Source organism: Pristiophorus japonicus, chromosome 8 (genome assembly GCF_044704955.1).
Source record: "Pristiophorus japonicus isolate sPriJap1 chromosome 8, sPriJap1.hap1, whole genome shotgun sequence".
Classification (NCBI taxonomy): Eukaryota; Metazoa; Chordata; class Chondrichthyes; family Pristiophoridae; genus Pristiophorus; species Pristiophorus japonicus.
Genome location: NC_091984.1, coordinates 174,559,159 through 174,575,960, shown reverse-complemented (window position 1 = coordinate 174,575,960; position 16,802 = coordinate 174,559,159). Strand labels below are relative to the sequence as shown.

Below are 16,802 nucleotides of genomic sequence, written 5' to 3'. Positions count from 1 at the left end.
CTTGTAAATTGAAGGCCAGTTCAACAGGCCTTTTGACGCTGGCTGCATTTGTGTGGGGAAAAATGTCACGTCAGAGGTGGGATTGCAACCCACGCCCCTAGAAAGGGACCGGAATTCGCCGACCTTTGGTCAGTTAAGGATTAACAGTCTTTGAGTCTGGCGCCTCACTCCACTCGGCCTTCCTGACACTATTGTGCCCTTGGCCGTAAGCATCAGTCTGAGCATTGAAAGGCCTCGGTCCACCAAGGCATCGACTCTGGCAACTTTTACATGCTAATACCTGACTTGTTTGGCTCTGGTGCCTTTTATACTGGCAAAATGTGTTAATGTCGGAAGTAACATTGCAAGTAATTCCCTGCCTGAGGAATGGAGCAGATTTGAGCAGCCTTTGTGTGGAAGAAATCTCATTCTTTGACAGTGGTGCCCTTTTTCTGAGAAACACCACTGTCTGCAGTGGGATTGAAAGCCACAGTACGAGAAAGCAACGTGGAATTCAGCAACGCGGGAGGATAAAAATGTCATGCTTTGAGTCTGCTGCTTTTTAGTGTGGGAATGGGTTGAAAGGAGAAGTCTGATTTTAAACCCTATCCCCGAGAACAGGGTTAGAATGTGATAAGTTTAGAGAGCAAAACAAGTTGGTCTGTGGGCGGTGCGGTGCCTTTCGTTTATTGGCAAACGCCAATAGCGTTGAGGAGATTGAGGTGACCACTTGCAAATTTAAAGCCAGTTGAGCAGGCTTTTTGACGCTGGCTGGCATTTGTCTGGATAAAAAGTTAATGTCAGAAGTGGGATTCGAACCCACGCCCCTAGAAAGGGACCAGAATACACCAACCTTTGGTAAGGTAAGGATTAACAGTCCTTGAGTCTGGCGCCTTAGACCACTCGGCCATCCTGACAATGGTCTTGCAGCAGCTGCAGAAAAATGTGCTGCAAATTCTGCACACTTACTGAGCAGCATCACAATTCTTCCTCCTGTGCAAACACACAACGCACACATTCTTACGACAGGACTTAACAGGCAGCGCCAGTCATTAAGTTCATCATCCCTGCAATGCAACCAACATTCAAACACAGGTATTTCTCGCAACAGCTCGCATTTTGTCAGCTATCGGGTAACATTTTCTGTATTGTATTTCGAAAGCGCCTTTCATGACCGAACGACGTCCCAAGGCGCTTCACAGCCAATGAAGTATTGTAAAAGTGAAGGCACTGTTGCAATGTGGGGAACGCCGCAGCCAGTTTGCACACAGCAAGATCCCACAAACGGCAATGTGATCATGACCAGATAATCTGGTTTTGTCAGTGATGTTGATGTCGGAATAAATATTGAATGAAGGTTGTAACTGCTTCGTTCCAACGTGCACCTAATTACTGGTGTTGCCCTGTGGACCTGTATGCTGCAAAATCATTTCTCGAGAGTTTACCGTCTGCCACTTCAATGGCCTTGATTATTATCTTGCCCAAAGCAAAGTCACATTTCACTCACCGGTCACTAGTTCCAGAACGGAAACTGCTGCCAGTGGTAGCGTGGCCGAGCGGTCTAAGGCGCTGGATTAAGGCTCCAGTCTCTTCGGAGGCGTGGGTTCGAATCCCACCGCTGCCAGAATTTGTGGCGTGTAATATTTGCGCCCCTTCACCGCGAGCCATGAAGCAGTCGGCTCCCGCTGTGTTGTGATATGACTATTTTGGTGTGGAAAAGAGGTTGAGCTGAGAACGGTGCCTTCAGTTTTTTGGCAAACCGTTGAAGAGTTTGATGTTGCCACTTGTAAATTGAAGGCCAGTTCAACAGGCCTTTTGACGCTGGCTGCATTTGTGTGGGGAAAAATGTCACGTCAGAGGTGGGATTGCAACCCACGCCCCTAGAAAGGGACCGGAATTCGCCGACCTTTGGTCAGTTAAGGATTAACAGTCTTTGAGTCTGGCGCCTCACTCCACTCGGCCTTCCTGACACTATTGTGCCCTTGGCCGTAAGCATCAGTCTGAGCATTGAAAGGCCTCGGTCCACCAAGGCATCGACTCTGGCAACTTTTACATGCTAATACCTGACTTGTTTGGCTCTGGTGCCTTTTATACTGGCAAAATGTGTTAATGTCGGAAGTAACATTGCAAGTAATTCCCTGCCTGAGTAACGGAGCAGATTTGAGCAGCCTTTGTGTGGAAGAAATCTCATTCTTTGACAGTGGTGCCCTTTTTCTGAGAAACACCACTGTCTGCAGTGGGATTGAAAGCCACAGTACGAGAAAGCAATGTGGAATTCAGCAACGCGGGAGGATAAAAATGTCATGCTTTGAGTCTGCTGCTTTTTAGTGTGGGAATGGGTTGAAAGGAGAAGTCTGATTTTAAACCCTATCCCCGAGAACAGGGTTAGAATGTGATAAGTTTAGAGAGCAAAACAAGTTGGTCTGTGGGCGGTGCGGTGCCTTTCGTTTATTGGCAAACGCCAATAGCGTTGAGGAGATTGAGGTGACCACTTGCAAATTTAAAGCCAGTTGAGCAGGCTTTTTGACGCTGGCTGGCATTTGTCTGGATAAAAAGTTAATGTCAGAAGTGGGATTCGAACCCACGCCCCTAGAAAGGGACCAGAATACACCAACCTTTGGTAAGGTAAGGATTAACAGTCCTTGAGTCTGGCGCCTTAGACCACTCGGCCATCCTGACAATGGTCTTGCAGCAGCTGCAGAAAAATGTGCTGCAAATTCTGCACACTTACTGAGCAGCATCACAATTCTTCCTCCTGTGCAAACACACAACGCACACATTCTTACGACAGGACTTAACAGGCAGCGCCAGTCATTAAGTTCATCATCCCTGCAATGCAACCAACATTCAAACACAGGTATTTCTCGCAACAGCTCGCATTTTGTCAGCTATCGGGTAACATTTTCTGTATTGTATTTCGAAAGCGCCTTTCATGACCGAACGACGTCCCAAGGCGCTTCACAGCCAATGAAGTATTGTAAAAGTGAAGGCACTGTTGCAATGTGGGGAACGCCGCAGCCAGTTTGCACACAGCAAGATCCCACAAACGGCAATGTGATCATGACCAGATAATCTGGTTTTGTCAGTGATGTTGATGTCGGAATAAATATTGAATGAAGGTTGTAACTGCTTCGTTCCAACGTGCACCTAATTACTGGTGTTGCCCTGTGGACCTGTATGCTGCAAAATCATTTCTCGAGAGTTTACCGTCTGCCACTTCAATGGCCTTGATTATTATCTTGCCCAAAGCAAAGTCACATTTCACTCACCGGTCACTAGTTCCAGAACGGAAACTGCTGCCAGTGGTAGCGTGGCCGAGCGGTCTAAGGCGCTGGATTAAGGCTCCAGTCTCTTCGGAGGCGTGGGTTCGAATCCCACCGCTGCCAGAATTTGTGGCGTGTAATATTTGCGCCTCTTCACCGCGAGCCATGAAGCAGTCGGCTCCCGCTGTGTTGTGATATGACTATTTTGGTGTGGAAAAGAGGTTGAGCTGAGAACGGTGCCTTCAGTTTGTTGGCAAACCGTTGAAGAGTTTGATGTTGCCACTTGTAAATTGAAGGCCAGTTCAACAGGCCTTTTGACGCTGGCTGCATTTGTGTGGGGAAAAATGTCACGTCAGAGGTGGGATTGCAACCCACGCCCCTAGAAAGGGACCGGAATTCGCCGACCTTTGGTCAGTTAAGGATTAACAGTCTTTGAGTCTGGCGCCTCACTCCACTCGGCCTTCCTGACACTATTGTGCCCTTGGCCGTAAGCATCAGTCTGAGCATTGAAAGGCCTCGGTCCACCAAGGCATCGACTCTGGCAACTTTTACATGCTAATACCTGACTTGTTTGGCTCTGGTGCCTTTTATACTGGCAAAATGTGTTAATGTCGGAAGTAACATTGCAAGTAATTCCCTGCCTGAGGAACGGAGCAGATTTGAGCAGCCTTTGTGTGGAAGAAATCTCATTCTTTGACAGTGGTGCCCTTTTTCTGAGAAACACCACTGTCTGCAGTGGGATTGAAAGCCACAGTACGAGAAAGCAACGTGGAATTCAGCAACGCGGGAGGATAAAAATGTCATGCTTTGAGTCTGCTGCTTTTTAGTGTGGGAATGGGTTGAAAGGAGAAGTCTGATTTTAAACCCTATCCCCGAGAACAGGGTTAGAATGTGATAAGTTTAGAGAGCAAAACAAGTTGGTCTGTGGGCGGTGCGGTGCCTTTCGTTTATTGGCAAACGCCAATAGCGTTGAGGAGATTGAGGTGACCACTTGCAAATTTAAAGCCAGTTGAGCAGGCTTTTTGACGCTGGCTGGCATTTGTCTGGATAAAAAGTTAATGTCAGAAGTGGGATTCGAACCCACGCCCCTAGAAAGGGACCAGAATACACCAACCTTTGGTAAGGTAAGGATTAACAGTCCTTGAGTCTGGCGCCTTAGACCACTCGGCCATCCTGACAATGGTCTTGCAGCAGCTGCAGAAAAATGTGCTGCAAATTCTGCACACTTACTGAGCAGCATCACAATTCTTCCTCCTGTGCAAACACACAACGCACACATTCTTACGACAGGACTTAACAGGCAGCGCCAGTCATTAAGTTCATCATCCCTGCAATGCAACCAACATTCAAACACAGGTATTTCTCGCAACAGCTCGCATTTTGTCAGCTATCGGGTAACATTTTCTGTATTGTATTTCGAAAGCGCCTTTCATGACCGAACGACGTCCCAAGGCGCTTCACAGCCAATGAAGTATTGTAAAAGTGAAGGCACTGTTGCAATGTGGGGAACGCCGCAGCCAGTTTGCACACAGCAAGATCCCACAAACGGCAATGTGATCATGACCAGATAATCTGGTTTTGTCAGTGATGTTGATGTCGGAATAAATATTGAATGAAGGTTGTAACTGCTTCGTTCCAACGTGCACCTAATTACTGGTGTTGCCCTGTGGACCTGTATGCTGCAAAATCATTTCTCGAGAGTTTACCGTCTGCCACTTCAATGGCCTTGATTATTATCTTGCCCAAAGCAAAGTCACATTTCACTCACCGGTCACTAGTTCCAGAACGGAAACTGCTGCCAGTGGTAGCGTGGCCGAGCGGTCTAAGGCGCTGGATTAAGGCTCCAGTCTCTTCGGAGGCGTGGGTTCGAATCCCACCGCTGCCAGAATTTGTGGCGTGTAATATTTGCGCTCCTTCACCGCGAGCCATGAAGCAGTCGGCTCCCGCTGTGTTGTGATATGACTATTTTGGTGTGGAAAAGAGGTTGAGCTGAGAACGGTGCCTTCAGTTTTTTGGCAAACCGTTGAAGAGTTTGATGTTGCCACTTGTAAATTGAAGGCCAGTTCAACAGGCCTTTTGACGCTGGCTGCATTTGTGTGGGGAAAAATGTCACGTCAGAGGTGGGATTGCAACCCACGCCCCTAGAAAGGGACCGGAATTCGCCGACCTTTGGTCAGTTAAGGATTAACAGTCTTTGAGTCTGGCGCCTCACTCCACTCGGCCTTCCTGACACTATTGTGCCCTTGGCCGTAAGCATCAGTCTGAGCATTGAAAGGCCTCGGTCCACCAAGGCATCGACTCTGGCAACTTTTACATGCTAATACCTGACTTGTTTGGCTCTGGTGCCTTTTATACTGGCAAAATGTGTTAATGTCGGAAGTAACATTGCAAGTAATTCCCTGCCTGAGGAATGGAGCAGATTTGAGCAGCCTTTGTGTGGAAGAAATCTCATTCTTTGACAGTGGTGCCCTTTTTCTGAGAAACACCACTGTCTGCAGTGGGATTGAAAGCCACAGTACGAGAAAGCAACGTGGAATTCAGCAACGCGGGAGGATAAAAATGTCATGCTTTGAGTCTGCTGCTTTTTAGTGTGGGAATGGGTTGAAAGGAGAAGTCTGATTTTAAACCCTATCCCCGAGAACAGGGTTAGAATGTGATAAGTTTAGAGAGCAAAACAAGTTGGTCTGTGGGCGGTGCGGTGCCTTTCGTTTATTGGCAAACGCCAATAGCGTTGAGGAGATTGAGGTGACCACTTGCAAATTTAAAGCCAGTTGAGCAGGCTTTTTGACGCTGGCTGGCATTTGTCTGGATAAAAAGTTAATGTCAGAAGTGGGATTCGAACCCACGCCCCTAGAAAGGGACCAGAATACACCAACCTTTGGTAAGGTAAGGATTAACAGTCCTTGAGTCTGGCGCCTTAGACCACTCGGCCATCCTGACAATGGTCTTGCAGCAGCTGCAGAAAAATGTGCTGCAAATTCTGCACACTTACTGAGCAGCATCACAATTCTTCCTCCTGTGCAAACACACAACGCACACATTCTTACGACAGGACTTAACAGGCAGCGCCAGTCATTAAGTTCATCATCCCTGCAATGCAACCAACATTCAAACACAGGTATTTCTCGCAACAGCTCGCATTTTGTCAGCTATCGGGTAACATTTTCTGTATTGTATTTCGAAAGCGCCTTTCATGACCGAACGACGTCCCAAGGCGCTTCACAGCCAATGAAGTATTGTAAAAGTGAAGGCACTGTTGCAATGTGGGGAACGCCGCAGCCAGTTTGCACACAGCAAGATCCCACAAACGGCAATGTGATCATGACCAGATAATCTGGTTTTGTCAGTGATGTTGATGTCGGAATAAATATTGAATGAAGGTTGTAACTGCTTCGTTCCAACGTGCACCTAATTACTGGTGTTGCCCTGTGGACCTGTATGCTGCAAAATCATTTCTCGAGAGTTTACCGTCTGCCACTTCAATGGCCTTGATTATTATCTTGCCCAAAGCAAAGTCACATTTCACTCACCGGTCACTAGTTCCAGAACGGAAACTGCTGCCAGTGGTAGCGTGGCCGAGCGGTCTAAGGCGCTGGATTAAGGCTCCAGTCTCTTCGGAGGCGTGGGTTCGAATCCCACCGCTGCCAGAATTTGTGGCGTGTAATATTTGCGCCCCTTCACCGCGAGCCATGAAGCAGTCGGCTCCCGCTGTGTTGTGATATGACTATTTTGGTGTGGAAAAGAGGTTGAGCTGAGAACGGTGCCTTCAGTTTTTTGGCAAACCGTTGAAGAGTTTGATGTTGCCACTTGTAAATTGAAGGCCAGTTCAACAGGCCTTTTGACGCTGGCTGCATTTGTGTGGGGAAAAATGTCACGTCAGAGGTGGGATTGCAACCCACGCCCCTAGAAAGGGACCGGAATTCGCCGACCTTTGGTCAGTTAAGGATTAACAGTCTTTGAGTCTGGCGCCTCACTCCACTCGGCCTTCCTGACACTATTGTGCCCTTGGCCGTAAGCATCAGTCTGAGCATTGAAAGGCCTCGGTCCACCAAGGCATCGACTCTGGCAACTTTTACATGCTAATACCTGACTTGTTTGGCTCTGGTGCCTTTTATACTGGCAAAATGTGTTAATGTCGGAAGTAACATTGCAAGTAATTCCCTGCCTGAGGAATGGAGCAGATTTGAGCAGCCTTTGTGTGGAAGAAATCTCATTCTTTGACAGTGGTGCCCTTTTTCTGAGAAACACCACTGTCTGCAGTGGGATTGAAAGCCACAGTACGAGAAAGCAACGTGGAATTCAGCAACGCGGGAGGATAAAAATGTCATGCTTTGAGTCTGCTGCTTTTTAGTGTGGGAATGGGTTGAAAGGAGAAGTCTGATTTTAAACCCTATCCCCGAGAACAGGGTTAGAATGTGATAAGTTTAGAGAGCAAAACAAGTTGGTCTGTGGGCGGTGCGGTGCCTTTCGTTTATTGGCAAACGCCAATAGCGTTGAGGAGATTGAGGTGACCACTTGCAAATTTAAAGCCAGTTGAGCAGGCTTTTTGACGCTGGCTGGCATTTGTCTGGATAAAAAGTTAATGTCAGAAGTGGGATTCGAACCCACGCCCCTAGAAAGGGACCAGAATACACCAACCTTTGGTAAGGTAAGGATTAACAGTCCTTGAGTCTGGCGCCTTAGACCACTCGGCCATCCTGACAATGGTCTTGCAGCAGCTGCAGAAAAATGTGCTGCAAATTCTGCACACTTACTGAGCAGCATCACAATTCTTCCTCCTGTGCAAACACACAACGCACACATTCTTACGACAGGACTTAACAGGCAGCGCCAGTCATTAAGTTCATCATCCCTGCAATGCAACCAACATTCAAACACAGGTATTTCTCGCAACAGCTCGCATTTTGTCAGCTATCGGGTAACATTTTCTGTATTGTATTTCGAAAGCGCCTTTCATGACCGAACGACGTCCCAAGGCGCTTCACAGCCAATGAAGTATTGTAAAAGTGAAGGCACTGTTGCAATGTGGGGAACGCCGCAGCCAGTTTGCACACAGCAAGATCCCACAAACGGCAATGTGATCATGACCAGATAATCTGGTTTTGTCAGTGATGTTGATGTCGGAATAAATATTGAATGAAGGTTGTAACTGCTTCGTTCCAACGTGCACCTAATTACTGGTGTTGCCCTGTGGACCTGTATGCTGCAAAATCATTTCTCGAGAGTTTACCGTCTGCCACTTCAATGGCCTTGATTATTATCTTGCCCAAAGCAAAGTCACATTTCACTCACCGGTCACTAGTTCCAGAACGGAAACTGCTGCCAGTGGTAGCGTGGCCGAGCGGTCTAAGGCGCTGGATTAAGGCTCCAGTCTCTTCGGAGGCGTGGGTTCGAATCCCACCGCTGCCAGAATTTGTGGCGTGTAATATTTGCGCCCCTTCACCGCGAGCCATGAAGCAGTCGGCTCCCGCTGTGTTGTGATATGACTATTTTGGTGTGGAAAAGAGGTTGAGCTGAGAACGGTGCCTTCAGTTTTTTGGCAAACCGTTGAAGAGTTTGATGTTGCCACTTGTAAATTGAAGGCCAGTTCAACAGGCCTTTTGACGCTGGCTGCATTTGTGTGGGGAAAAATGTCACGTCAGAGGTGGGATTGCAACCCACGCCCCTAGAAAGGGACCGGAATTCGCCGACCTTTGGTCAGTTAAGGATTAACAGTCTTTGAGTCTGGCGCCTCACTCCACTCGGCCTTCCTGACACTATTGTGCCCTTGGCCGTAAGCATCAGTCTGAGCATTGAAAGGCCTCGGTCCACCAAGGCATCGACTCTGGCAACTTTTACATGCTAATACCTGACTTGTTTGGCTCTGGTGCCTTTTATACTGGCAAAATGTGTTAATGTCGGAAGTAACATTGCAAGTAATTCCCTGCCTGAGGAATGGAGCAGATTTGAGCAGCCTTTGTGTGGAAGAAATCTCATTCTTTGACAGTGGTGCCCTTTTTCTGAGAAACACCACTGTCTGCAGTGGGATTGAAAGCCACAGTACGAGAAAGCAACGTGGAATTCAGCAACGCGGGAGGATAAAAATGTCATGCTTTGAGTCTGCTGCTTTTTAGTGTGGGAATGGGTTGAAAGGAGAAGTCTGATTTTAAACCCTATCCCCGAGAACAGGGTTAGAATGTGATAAGTTTAGAGAGCAAAACAAGTTGGTCTGTGGGCGGTGCGGTGCCTTTCGTTTATTGGCAAACGCCAATAGCGTTGAGGAGATTGAGGTGACCACTTGCAAATTTAAAGCCAGTTGAGCAGGCTTTTTGACGCTGGCTGGCATTTGTCTGGATAAAAAGTTAATGTCAGAAGTGGGATTCGAACCCACGCCCCTAGAAAGGGACCAGAATACACCAACCTTTGGTAAGGTAAGGATTAACAGTCCTTGAGTCTGGCGCCTTAGACCACTCGGCCATCCTGACAATGGTCTTGCAGCAGCTGCAGAAAAATGTGCTGCAAATTCTGCACACTTACTGAGCAGCATCACAATTCTTCCTCCTGTGCAAACACACAACGCACACATTCTTACGACAGGACTTAACAGGCAGCGCCAGTCATTAAGTTCATCATCCCTGCAATGCAACCAACATTCAAACACAGGTATTTCTCGCAACAGCTCGCATTTTGTCAGCTATCGGGTAACATTTTCTGTATTGTATTTCGAAAGCGCCTTTCATGACCGAACGACGTCCCAAGGCGCTTCACAGCCAATGAAGTATTGTAAAAGTGAAGGCACTGTTGCAATGTGGGGAACGCCGCAGCCAGTTTGCACACAGCAAGATCCCACAAACGGCAATGTGATCATGACCAGATAATCTGGTTTTGTCAGTGATGTTGATGTCGGAATAAATATTGAATGAAGGTTGTAACTGCTTCGTTCCAACGTGCACCTAATTACTGGTGTTGCCCTGTGGACCTGTATGCTGCAAAATCATTTCTCGAGAGTTTACCGTCTGCCACTTCAATGGCCTTGATTATTATCTTGCCCAAAGCAAAGTCACATTTCACTCACCGGTCACTAGTTCCAGAACGGAAACTGCTGCCAGTGGTAGCGTGGCCGAGCGGTCTAAGGCGCTGGATTAAGGCTCCAGTCTCTTCGGAGGCGTGGGTTCGAATCCCACCGCTGCCAGAATTTGTGGCGTGTAATATTTGCGCCCCTTCACCGCGAGCCATGAAGCAGTCGGCTCCCGCTGTGTTGTGATATGACTATTTTGGTGTGGAAAAGAGGTTGAGCTGAGAACGGTGCCTTCAGTTTGTTGGCAAACCGTTGAAGAGTTTGATGTTGCCACTTGTAAATTGAAGGCCAGTTCAACAGGCCTTTTGACGCTGGCTGCATTTGTGTGGGGAAAAATGTCACGTCAGAGGTGGGATTGCAACCCACGCCCCTAGAAAGGGACCGGAATTCGCCGACCTTTGGTCAGTTAAGGATTAACAGTCTTTGAGTCTGGCGCCTCACTCCACTCGGCCTTCCTGACACTATTGTGCCCTTGGCCGTAAGCATCAGTCTGAGCATTGAAAGGCCTCGGTCCACCAAGGCATCGACTCTGGCAACTTTTACATGCTAATACCTGACTTGTTTGGCTCTGGTGCCTTTTATACTGGCAAAATGTGTTAATGTCGGAAGTAACATTGCAAGTAATTCCCTGCCTGAGGAACGGAGCAGATTTGAGCAGCCTTTGTGTGGAAGAAATCTCATTCTTTGACAGTGGTGCCCTTTTTCTGAGAAACACCACTGTCTGCAGTGGGATTGAAAGCCACAGTACGAGAAAGCAACGTGGAATTCAGCAACGCGGGAGGATAAAAATGTCATGCTTTGAGTCTGCTGCTTTTTAGTGTGGGAATGGGTTGAAAGGAGAAGTCTGATTTTAAACCCTATCCCCGAGAACAGGGTTAGAATGTGATAAGTTTAGAGAGCAAAACAAGTTGGTCTGTGGGCGGTGCGGTGCCTTTCGTTTATTGGCAAACGCCAATAGCGTTGAGGAGCTTGAGGTGACCACTTGCAAATTTAAAGCCAGTTGAGCAGGCTTTTTGACGCTGGCTGGCATTTGTCTGGATAAAAAGTTAATGTCAGAAGTGGGATTCGAACCCACGCCCCTAGAAAGGGACCAGAATACACCAACCTTTGGTAAGGTAAGGATTAACAGTCCTTGAGTCTGGCGCCTTAGACCACTCGGCCATCCTGACAATGGTCTTGCAGCAGCTGCAGAAAAATGTGCTGCAAATTCTGCACACTTACTGAGCAGCATCACAATTCTTCCTCCTGTGCAAACACACAACGCACACATTCTTACGACAGGACTTAACAGGCAGCGCCAGTCATTAAGTTCATCATCCCTGCAATGCAACCAACATTCAAACACAGGTATTTCTCGCAACAGCTCGCATTTTGTCAGCTATCGGGTAACATTTTCTGTATTGTATTTCGAAAGCGCCTTTCATGACCGAACGACGTCCCAAGGCGCTTCACAGCCAATGAAGTATTGTAAAAGTGAAGGCACTGTTGCAATGTGGGGAACGCCGCAGCCAGTTTGCACACAGCAAGATCCCACAAACGGCAATGTGATCATGACCAGATAATCTGGTTTTGTCAGTGATGTTGATGTCGGAATAAATATTGAATGAAGGTTGTAACTGCTTCGTTCCAACGTGCACCTAATTACTGGTGTTGCCCTGTGGACCTGTATGCTGCAAAATCATTTCTCGAGAGTTTACCGTCTGCCACTTCAATGGCCTTGATTATTATCTTGCCCAAAGCAAAGTCACATTTCACTCACCGGTCACTAGTTCCAGAACGGAAACTGCTGCCAGTGGTAGCGTGGCCGAGCGGTCTAAGGCGCTGGATTAAGGCTCCAGTCTCTTCGGAGGCGTGGGTTCGAATCCCACCGCTGCCAGAATTTGTGGCGTGTAATATTTGCGCCCCTTCACCGCGAGCCATGAAGCAGTCGGCTCCCGCTGTGTTGTGATATGACTATTTTGGTGTGGAAAAGAGGTTGAGCTGAGAACGGTGCCTTCAGTTTGTTGGCAAACCGTTGAAGAGTTTGATGTTGCCACTTGTAAATTGAAGGCCAGTTCAACAGGCCTTTTGACGCTGGCTGCATTTGTGTGGGGAAAAATGTCACGTCAGAGGTGGGATTGCAACCCACGCCCCTAGAAAGGGACCGGAATTCGCCGACCTTTGGTCAGTTAAGGATTAACAGTCTTTGAGTCTGGCGCCTCACTCCACTCGGCCTTCCTGACACTATTGTGCCCTTGGCCGTAAGCATCAGTCTGAGCATTGAAAGGCCTCGGTCCACCAAGGCATCGACTCTGGCAACTTTTACATGCTAATACCTGACTTGTTTGGCTCTGGTGCCTTTTATACTGGCAAAATGTGTTAATGTCGGAAGTAACATTGCAAGTAATTCCCTGCCTGAGGAACGGAGCAGATTTGAGCAGCCTTTGTGTGGAAGAAATCTCATTCTTTGACAGTGGTGCCCTTTTTCTGAGAAACACCACTGTCTGCAGTGGGATTGAAAGCCACAGTACGAGAAAGCAACGTGGAATTCAGCAACGCGGGAGGATAAAAATGTCATGCTTTGAGTCTGCTGCTTTTTAGTGTGGGAATGGGTTGAAAGGAGAAGTCTGATTTTAAACCCTATCCCCGAGAACAGGGTTAGAATGTGATAAGTTTAGAGAGCAAAACAAGTTGGTCTGTGGGCGGTGCGGTGCCTTTCGTTTATTGGCAAACGCCAATAGCGTTGAGGAGATTGAGGTGACCACTTGCAAATTTAAAGCCAGTTGAGCAGGCTTTTTGACGCTGGCTGGCATTTGTCTGGATAAAAAGTTAATGTCAGAAGTGGGATTCGAACCCACGCCCCTAGAAAGGGACCAGAATACACCAACCTTTGGTAAGGTAAGGATTAACAGTCCTTGAGTCTGGCGCCTTAGACCACTCGGCCATCCTGACAATGGTCTTGCAGCAGCTGCAGAAAAATGTGCTGCAAATTCTGCACACTTACTGAGCAGCATCACAATTCTTCCTCCTGTGCAAACACACAACGCACACATTCTTACGACAGGACTTAACAGGCAGCGCCAGTCATTAAGTTCATCATCCCTGCAATGCAACCAACATTCAAACACAGGTATTTCTCGCAACAGCTCGCATTTTGTCAGCTATCGGGTAACATTTTCTGTATTGTATTTCGAAAGCGCCTTTCATGACCGAACGACGTCCCAAGGCGCTTCACAGCCAATGAAGTATTGTAAAAGTGAAGGCACTGTTGCAATGTGGGGAACGCCGCAGCCAGTTTGCACACAGCAAGATCCCACAAACGGCAATGTGATCATGACCAGATAATCTGGTTTTGTCAGTGATGTTGATGTCGGAATAAATATTGAATGAAGGTTGTAACTGCTTCGTTCCAACGTGCACCTAATTACTGGTGTTGCCCTGTGGACCTGTATGCTGCAAAATCATTTCTCGAGAGTTTACCGTCTGCCACTTCAATGGCCTTGATTATTATCTTGCCCAAAGCAAAGTCACATTTCACTCACCGGTCACTAGTTCCAGAACGGAAACTGCTGCCAGTGGTAGCGTGGCCGAGCGGTCTAAGGCGCTGGATTAAGGCTCCAGTCTCTTCGGAGGCGTGGGTTCGAATCCCACCGCTGCCAGAATTTGTGGCGTGTAATATTTGCGCCCCTTCACCGCGAGCCATGAAGCAGTCGGCTCCCGCTGTGTTGTGATATGACTATTTTGGTGTGGAAAAGAGGTTGAGCTGAGAACGGTGCCTTCAGTTTTTTGGCAAACCGTTGAAGAGTTTGATGTTGCCACTTGTAAATTGAAGGCCAGTTCAACAGGCCTTTTGACGCTGGCTGCATTTGTGTGGGGAAAAATGTCACGTCAGAGGTGGGATTGCAACCCACGCCCCTAGAAAGGGACCGGAATTCGCCGACCTTTGGTCAGTTAAGGATTAACAGTCTTTGAGTCTGGCGCCTCACTCCACTCGGCCTTCCTGACACTATTGTGCCCTTGGCCGTAAGCATCAGTCTGAGCATTGAAAGGCCTCGGTCCACCAAGGCATCGACTCTGGCAACTTTTACATGCTAATACCTGACTTGTTTGGCTCTGGTGCCTTTTATACTGGCAAAATGTGTTAATGTCGGAAGTAACATTGCAAGTAATTCCCTGCCTGAGGAATGGAGCAGATTTGAGCAGCCTTTGTGTGGAAGAAATCTCATTCTTTGACAGTGGTGCCCTTTTTCTGAGAAACACCACTGTCTGCAGTGGGATTGAAAGCCACAGTACGAGAAAGCAACGTGGAATTCAGCAACGCGGGAGGATAAAAATGTCATGCTTTGAGTCTGCTGCTTTTTAGTGTGGGAATGGGTTGAAAGGAGAAGTCTGATTTTAAACCCTATCCCCGAGAACAGGGTTAGAATGTGATAAGTTTAGAGAGCAAAACAAGTTGGTCTGTGGGCGGTGCGGTGCCTTTCGTTTATTGGCAAACGCCAATAGCGTTGAGGAGATTGAGGTGACCACTTGCAAATTTAAAGCCAGTTGAGCAGGCTTTTTGACGCTGGCTGGCATTTGTCTGGATAAAAAGTTAATGTCAGAAGTGGGATTCGAACCCACGCCCCTAGAAAGGGACCAGAATACACCAACCTTTGGTAAGGTAAGGATTAACAGTCCTTGAGTCTGGCGCCTTAGACCACTCGGCCATCCTGACAATGGTCTTGCAGCAGCTGCAGAAAAATGTGCTGCAAATTCTGCACACTTACTGAGCAGCATCACAATTCTTCCTCCTGTGCAAACACACAACGCACACATTCTTACGACAGGACTTAACAGGCAGCGCCAGTCATTAAGTTCATCATCCCTGCAATGCAACCAACATTCAAACACAGGTATTTCTCGCAACAGCTCGCATTTTGTCAGCTATCGGGTAACATTTTCTGTATTGTATTTCGAAAGCGCCTTTCATGACCGAACGACGTCCCAAGGCGCTTCACAGCCAATGAAGTATTGTAAAAGTGAAGGCACTGTTGCAATGTGGGGAACGCCGCAGCCAGTTTGCACACAGCAAGATCCCACAAACGGCAATGTGATCATGACCAGATAATCTGGTTTTGTCAGTGATGTTGATGTCGGAATAAATATTGAATGAAGGTTGTAACTGCTTCGTTCCAACGTGCACCTAATTACTGGTGTTGCCCTGTGGACCTGTATGCTGCAAAATCATTTCTCGAGAGTTTACCGTCTGCCACTTCAATGGCCTTGATTATTATCTTGCCCAAAGCAAAGTCACATTTCACTCACCGGTCACTAGTTCCAGAACGGAAACTGCTGCCAGTGGTAGCGTGGCCGAGCGGTCTAAGGCGCTGGATTAAGGCTCCAGTCTCTTCGGAGGCGTGGGTTCGAATCCCACCGCTGCCAGAATTTGTGGCGTGTAATATTTGCGCCCCTTCACCGCGAGCCATGAAGCAGTCGGCTCCCGCTGTGTTGTGATATGACTATTTTGGTGTGGAAAAGAGGTTGAGCTGAGAACGGTGCCTTCAGTTTGTTGGCAAACCGTTGAAGAGTTTGATGTTGCCACTTGTAAATTGAAGGCCAGTTCAACAGGCCTTTTGACGCTGGCTGCATTTGTGTGGGGAAAAATGTCACGTCAGAGGTGGGATTGCAACCCACGCCCCTAGAAAGGGACCGGAATTCGCCGACCTTTGGTCAGTTAAGGATTAACAGTCTTTGAGTCTGGCGCCTCACTCCACTCGGCCTTCCTGACACTATTGTGCCCTTGGCCGTAAGCATCAGTCTGAGCATTGAAAGGCCTCGGTCCACCAAGGCATCGACTCTGGCAACTTTTACATGCTAATACCTGACTTGTTTGGCTCTGGTGCCTTTTATACTGGCAAAATGTGTTAATGTCGGAAGTAACATTGCAAGTAATTCCCTGCCTGAGGAACGGAGCAGATTTGAGCAGCCTTTGTGTGGAAGAAATCTCATTCTTTGACAGTGGTGCCCTTTTTCTGAGAAACACCACTGTCTGCAGTGGGATTGAAAGCCACAGTACGAGAAAGCAACGTGGAATTCAGCAACGCGGGAGGATAAAAATGTCATGCTTTGAGTCTGCTGCTTTTTAGTGTGGGAATGGGTTGAAAGGAGAAGTCTGATTTTAAACCCTATCCCCGAGAACAGGGTTAGAATGTGATAAGTTTAGAGAGCAAAACAAGTTGGTCTGTGGGCGGTGCGGTGCCTTTCGTTTATTGGCAAACGCCAATAGCGTTGAGGAGATTGAGGTGACCACTTGCAAATTTAAAGCCAGTTGAGCAGGCTTTTTGACGCTGGCTGGCATTTGTCTGGATAAAAAGTTAATGTCAGAAGTGGGATTCGAACCCACGCCCCTAGAAAGGGACCAGAATACACCAACCTTTGGTAAGGTAAGGATTAACAGTCCTTGAGTCTGGCGCCTTAGACCACTCGGCCATCCTGACAATGGTCTTGCAGCAGCTGCAGAAAAATGTGCTGCAAATTCTGCACAC

General features: G+C 47.8%; 19 non-coding genes across 19 annotated transcripts; 9 read left to right on the top strand and 10 right to left on the bottom strand.

The window, feature by feature from the left end:
• Positions 1–777: 777 nt before the first annotated feature.
• On the bottom strand, positions 778–896 carry trnal-caa (transfer RNA leucine (anticodon CAA)). The gene is made up of 2 exons: positions 859–896; positions 778–823 (listed from the first exon to the last, which is right to left on the bottom strand). It is a non-coding gene; the product is annotated as a tRNA-Leu (tRNA).
• A 625-nt stretch (positions 897–1,521) lies between these two features.
• On the top strand, positions 1,522–1,603 carry trnal-aag (transfer RNA leucine (anticodon AAG)). Its single transcript has one exon. It is a non-coding gene; the product is annotated as a tRNA-Leu (tRNA).
• A 936-nt stretch (positions 1,604–2,539) lies between these two features.
• trnal-caa (transfer RNA leucine (anticodon CAA)) lies at positions 2,540–2,658 on the bottom strand. Its single transcript has 2 exons — positions 2,621–2,658; positions 2,540–2,585 (listed from the first exon to the last, which is right to left on the bottom strand). It is a non-coding gene; the product is annotated as a tRNA-Leu (tRNA).
• A 625-nt stretch (positions 2,659–3,283) lies between these two features.
• trnal-aag (transfer RNA leucine (anticodon AAG)) lies at positions 3,284–3,365 on the top strand. The gene has a single exon. It is a non-coding gene; the product is annotated as a tRNA-Leu (tRNA).
• Positions 3,366–4,301: 936 nt separating this feature from the next.
• On the bottom strand, positions 4,302–4,420 carry trnal-caa (transfer RNA leucine (anticodon CAA)). The gene is made up of 2 exons: positions 4,383–4,420; positions 4,302–4,347 (listed from the first exon to the last, which is right to left on the bottom strand). It is a non-coding gene; the product is annotated as a tRNA-Leu (tRNA).
• A 625-nt stretch (positions 4,421–5,045) lies between these two features.
• trnal-aag (transfer RNA leucine (anticodon AAG)) lies at positions 5,046–5,127 on the top strand. The gene has a single exon. It is a non-coding gene; the product is annotated as a tRNA-Leu (tRNA).
• Positions 5,128–6,063: 936 nt separating this feature from the next.
• trnal-caa (transfer RNA leucine (anticodon CAA)) lies at positions 6,064–6,182 on the bottom strand. Its single transcript has 2 exons — positions 6,145–6,182; positions 6,064–6,109 (listed from the first exon to the last, which is right to left on the bottom strand). It is a non-coding gene; the product is annotated as a tRNA-Leu (tRNA).
• A 625-nt stretch (positions 6,183–6,807) lies between these two features.
• On the top strand, positions 6,808–6,889 carry trnal-aag (transfer RNA leucine (anticodon AAG)). The gene has a single exon. It is a non-coding gene; the product is annotated as a tRNA-Leu (tRNA).
• A 936-nt stretch (positions 6,890–7,825) lies between these two features.
• trnal-caa (transfer RNA leucine (anticodon CAA)) lies at positions 7,826–7,944 on the bottom strand. The gene is made up of 2 exons: positions 7,907–7,944; positions 7,826–7,871 (listed from the first exon to the last, which is right to left on the bottom strand). It is a non-coding gene; the product is annotated as a tRNA-Leu (tRNA).
• Positions 7,945–8,569: 625 nt separating this feature from the next.
• On the top strand, positions 8,570–8,651 carry trnal-aag (transfer RNA leucine (anticodon AAG)). The gene has a single exon. It is a non-coding gene; the product is annotated as a tRNA-Leu (tRNA).
• Positions 8,652–9,587: 936 nt separating this feature from the next.
• On the bottom strand, positions 9,588–9,706 carry trnal-caa (transfer RNA leucine (anticodon CAA)). The gene is made up of 2 exons: positions 9,669–9,706; positions 9,588–9,633 (listed from the first exon to the last, which is right to left on the bottom strand). It is a non-coding gene; the product is annotated as a tRNA-Leu (tRNA).
• Positions 9,707–10,331: 625 nt separating this feature from the next.
• Positions 10,332–10,413, top strand: trnal-aag (transfer RNA leucine (anticodon AAG)). Its single transcript has one exon. It is a non-coding gene; the product is annotated as a tRNA-Leu (tRNA).
• Positions 10,414–11,349: 936 nt separating this feature from the next.
• Positions 11,350–11,468, bottom strand: trnal-caa (transfer RNA leucine (anticodon CAA)). The gene is made up of 2 exons: positions 11,431–11,468; positions 11,350–11,395 (listed from the first exon to the last, which is right to left on the bottom strand). It is a non-coding gene; the product is annotated as a tRNA-Leu (tRNA).
• Positions 11,469–12,093: 625 nt separating this feature from the next.
• trnal-aag (transfer RNA leucine (anticodon AAG)) lies at positions 12,094–12,175 on the top strand. Its single transcript has one exon. It is a non-coding gene; the product is annotated as a tRNA-Leu (tRNA).
• Positions 12,176–13,111: 936 nt separating this feature from the next.
• Positions 13,112–13,230, bottom strand: trnal-caa (transfer RNA leucine (anticodon CAA)). The gene is made up of 2 exons: positions 13,193–13,230; positions 13,112–13,157 (listed from the first exon to the last, which is right to left on the bottom strand). It is a non-coding gene; the product is annotated as a tRNA-Leu (tRNA).
• Positions 13,231–13,855: 625 nt separating this feature from the next.
• trnal-aag (transfer RNA leucine (anticodon AAG)) lies at positions 13,856–13,937 on the top strand. The gene has a single exon. It is a non-coding gene; the product is annotated as a tRNA-Leu (tRNA).
• Positions 13,938–14,873: 936 nt separating this feature from the next.
• trnal-caa (transfer RNA leucine (anticodon CAA)) lies at positions 14,874–14,992 on the bottom strand. The gene is made up of 2 exons: positions 14,955–14,992; positions 14,874–14,919 (listed from the first exon to the last, which is right to left on the bottom strand). It is a non-coding gene; the product is annotated as a tRNA-Leu (tRNA).
• A 625-nt stretch (positions 14,993–15,617) lies between these two features.
• Positions 15,618–15,699, top strand: trnal-aag (transfer RNA leucine (anticodon AAG)). The gene has a single exon. It is a non-coding gene; the product is annotated as a tRNA-Leu (tRNA).
• Positions 15,700–16,635: 936 nt separating this feature from the next.
• trnal-caa (transfer RNA leucine (anticodon CAA)) lies at positions 16,636–16,754 on the bottom strand. The gene is made up of 2 exons: positions 16,717–16,754; positions 16,636–16,681 (listed from the first exon to the last, which is right to left on the bottom strand). It is a non-coding gene; the product is annotated as a tRNA-Leu (tRNA).
• Between the last annotated feature and the right edge of the window lie 48 nt (positions 16,755–16,802).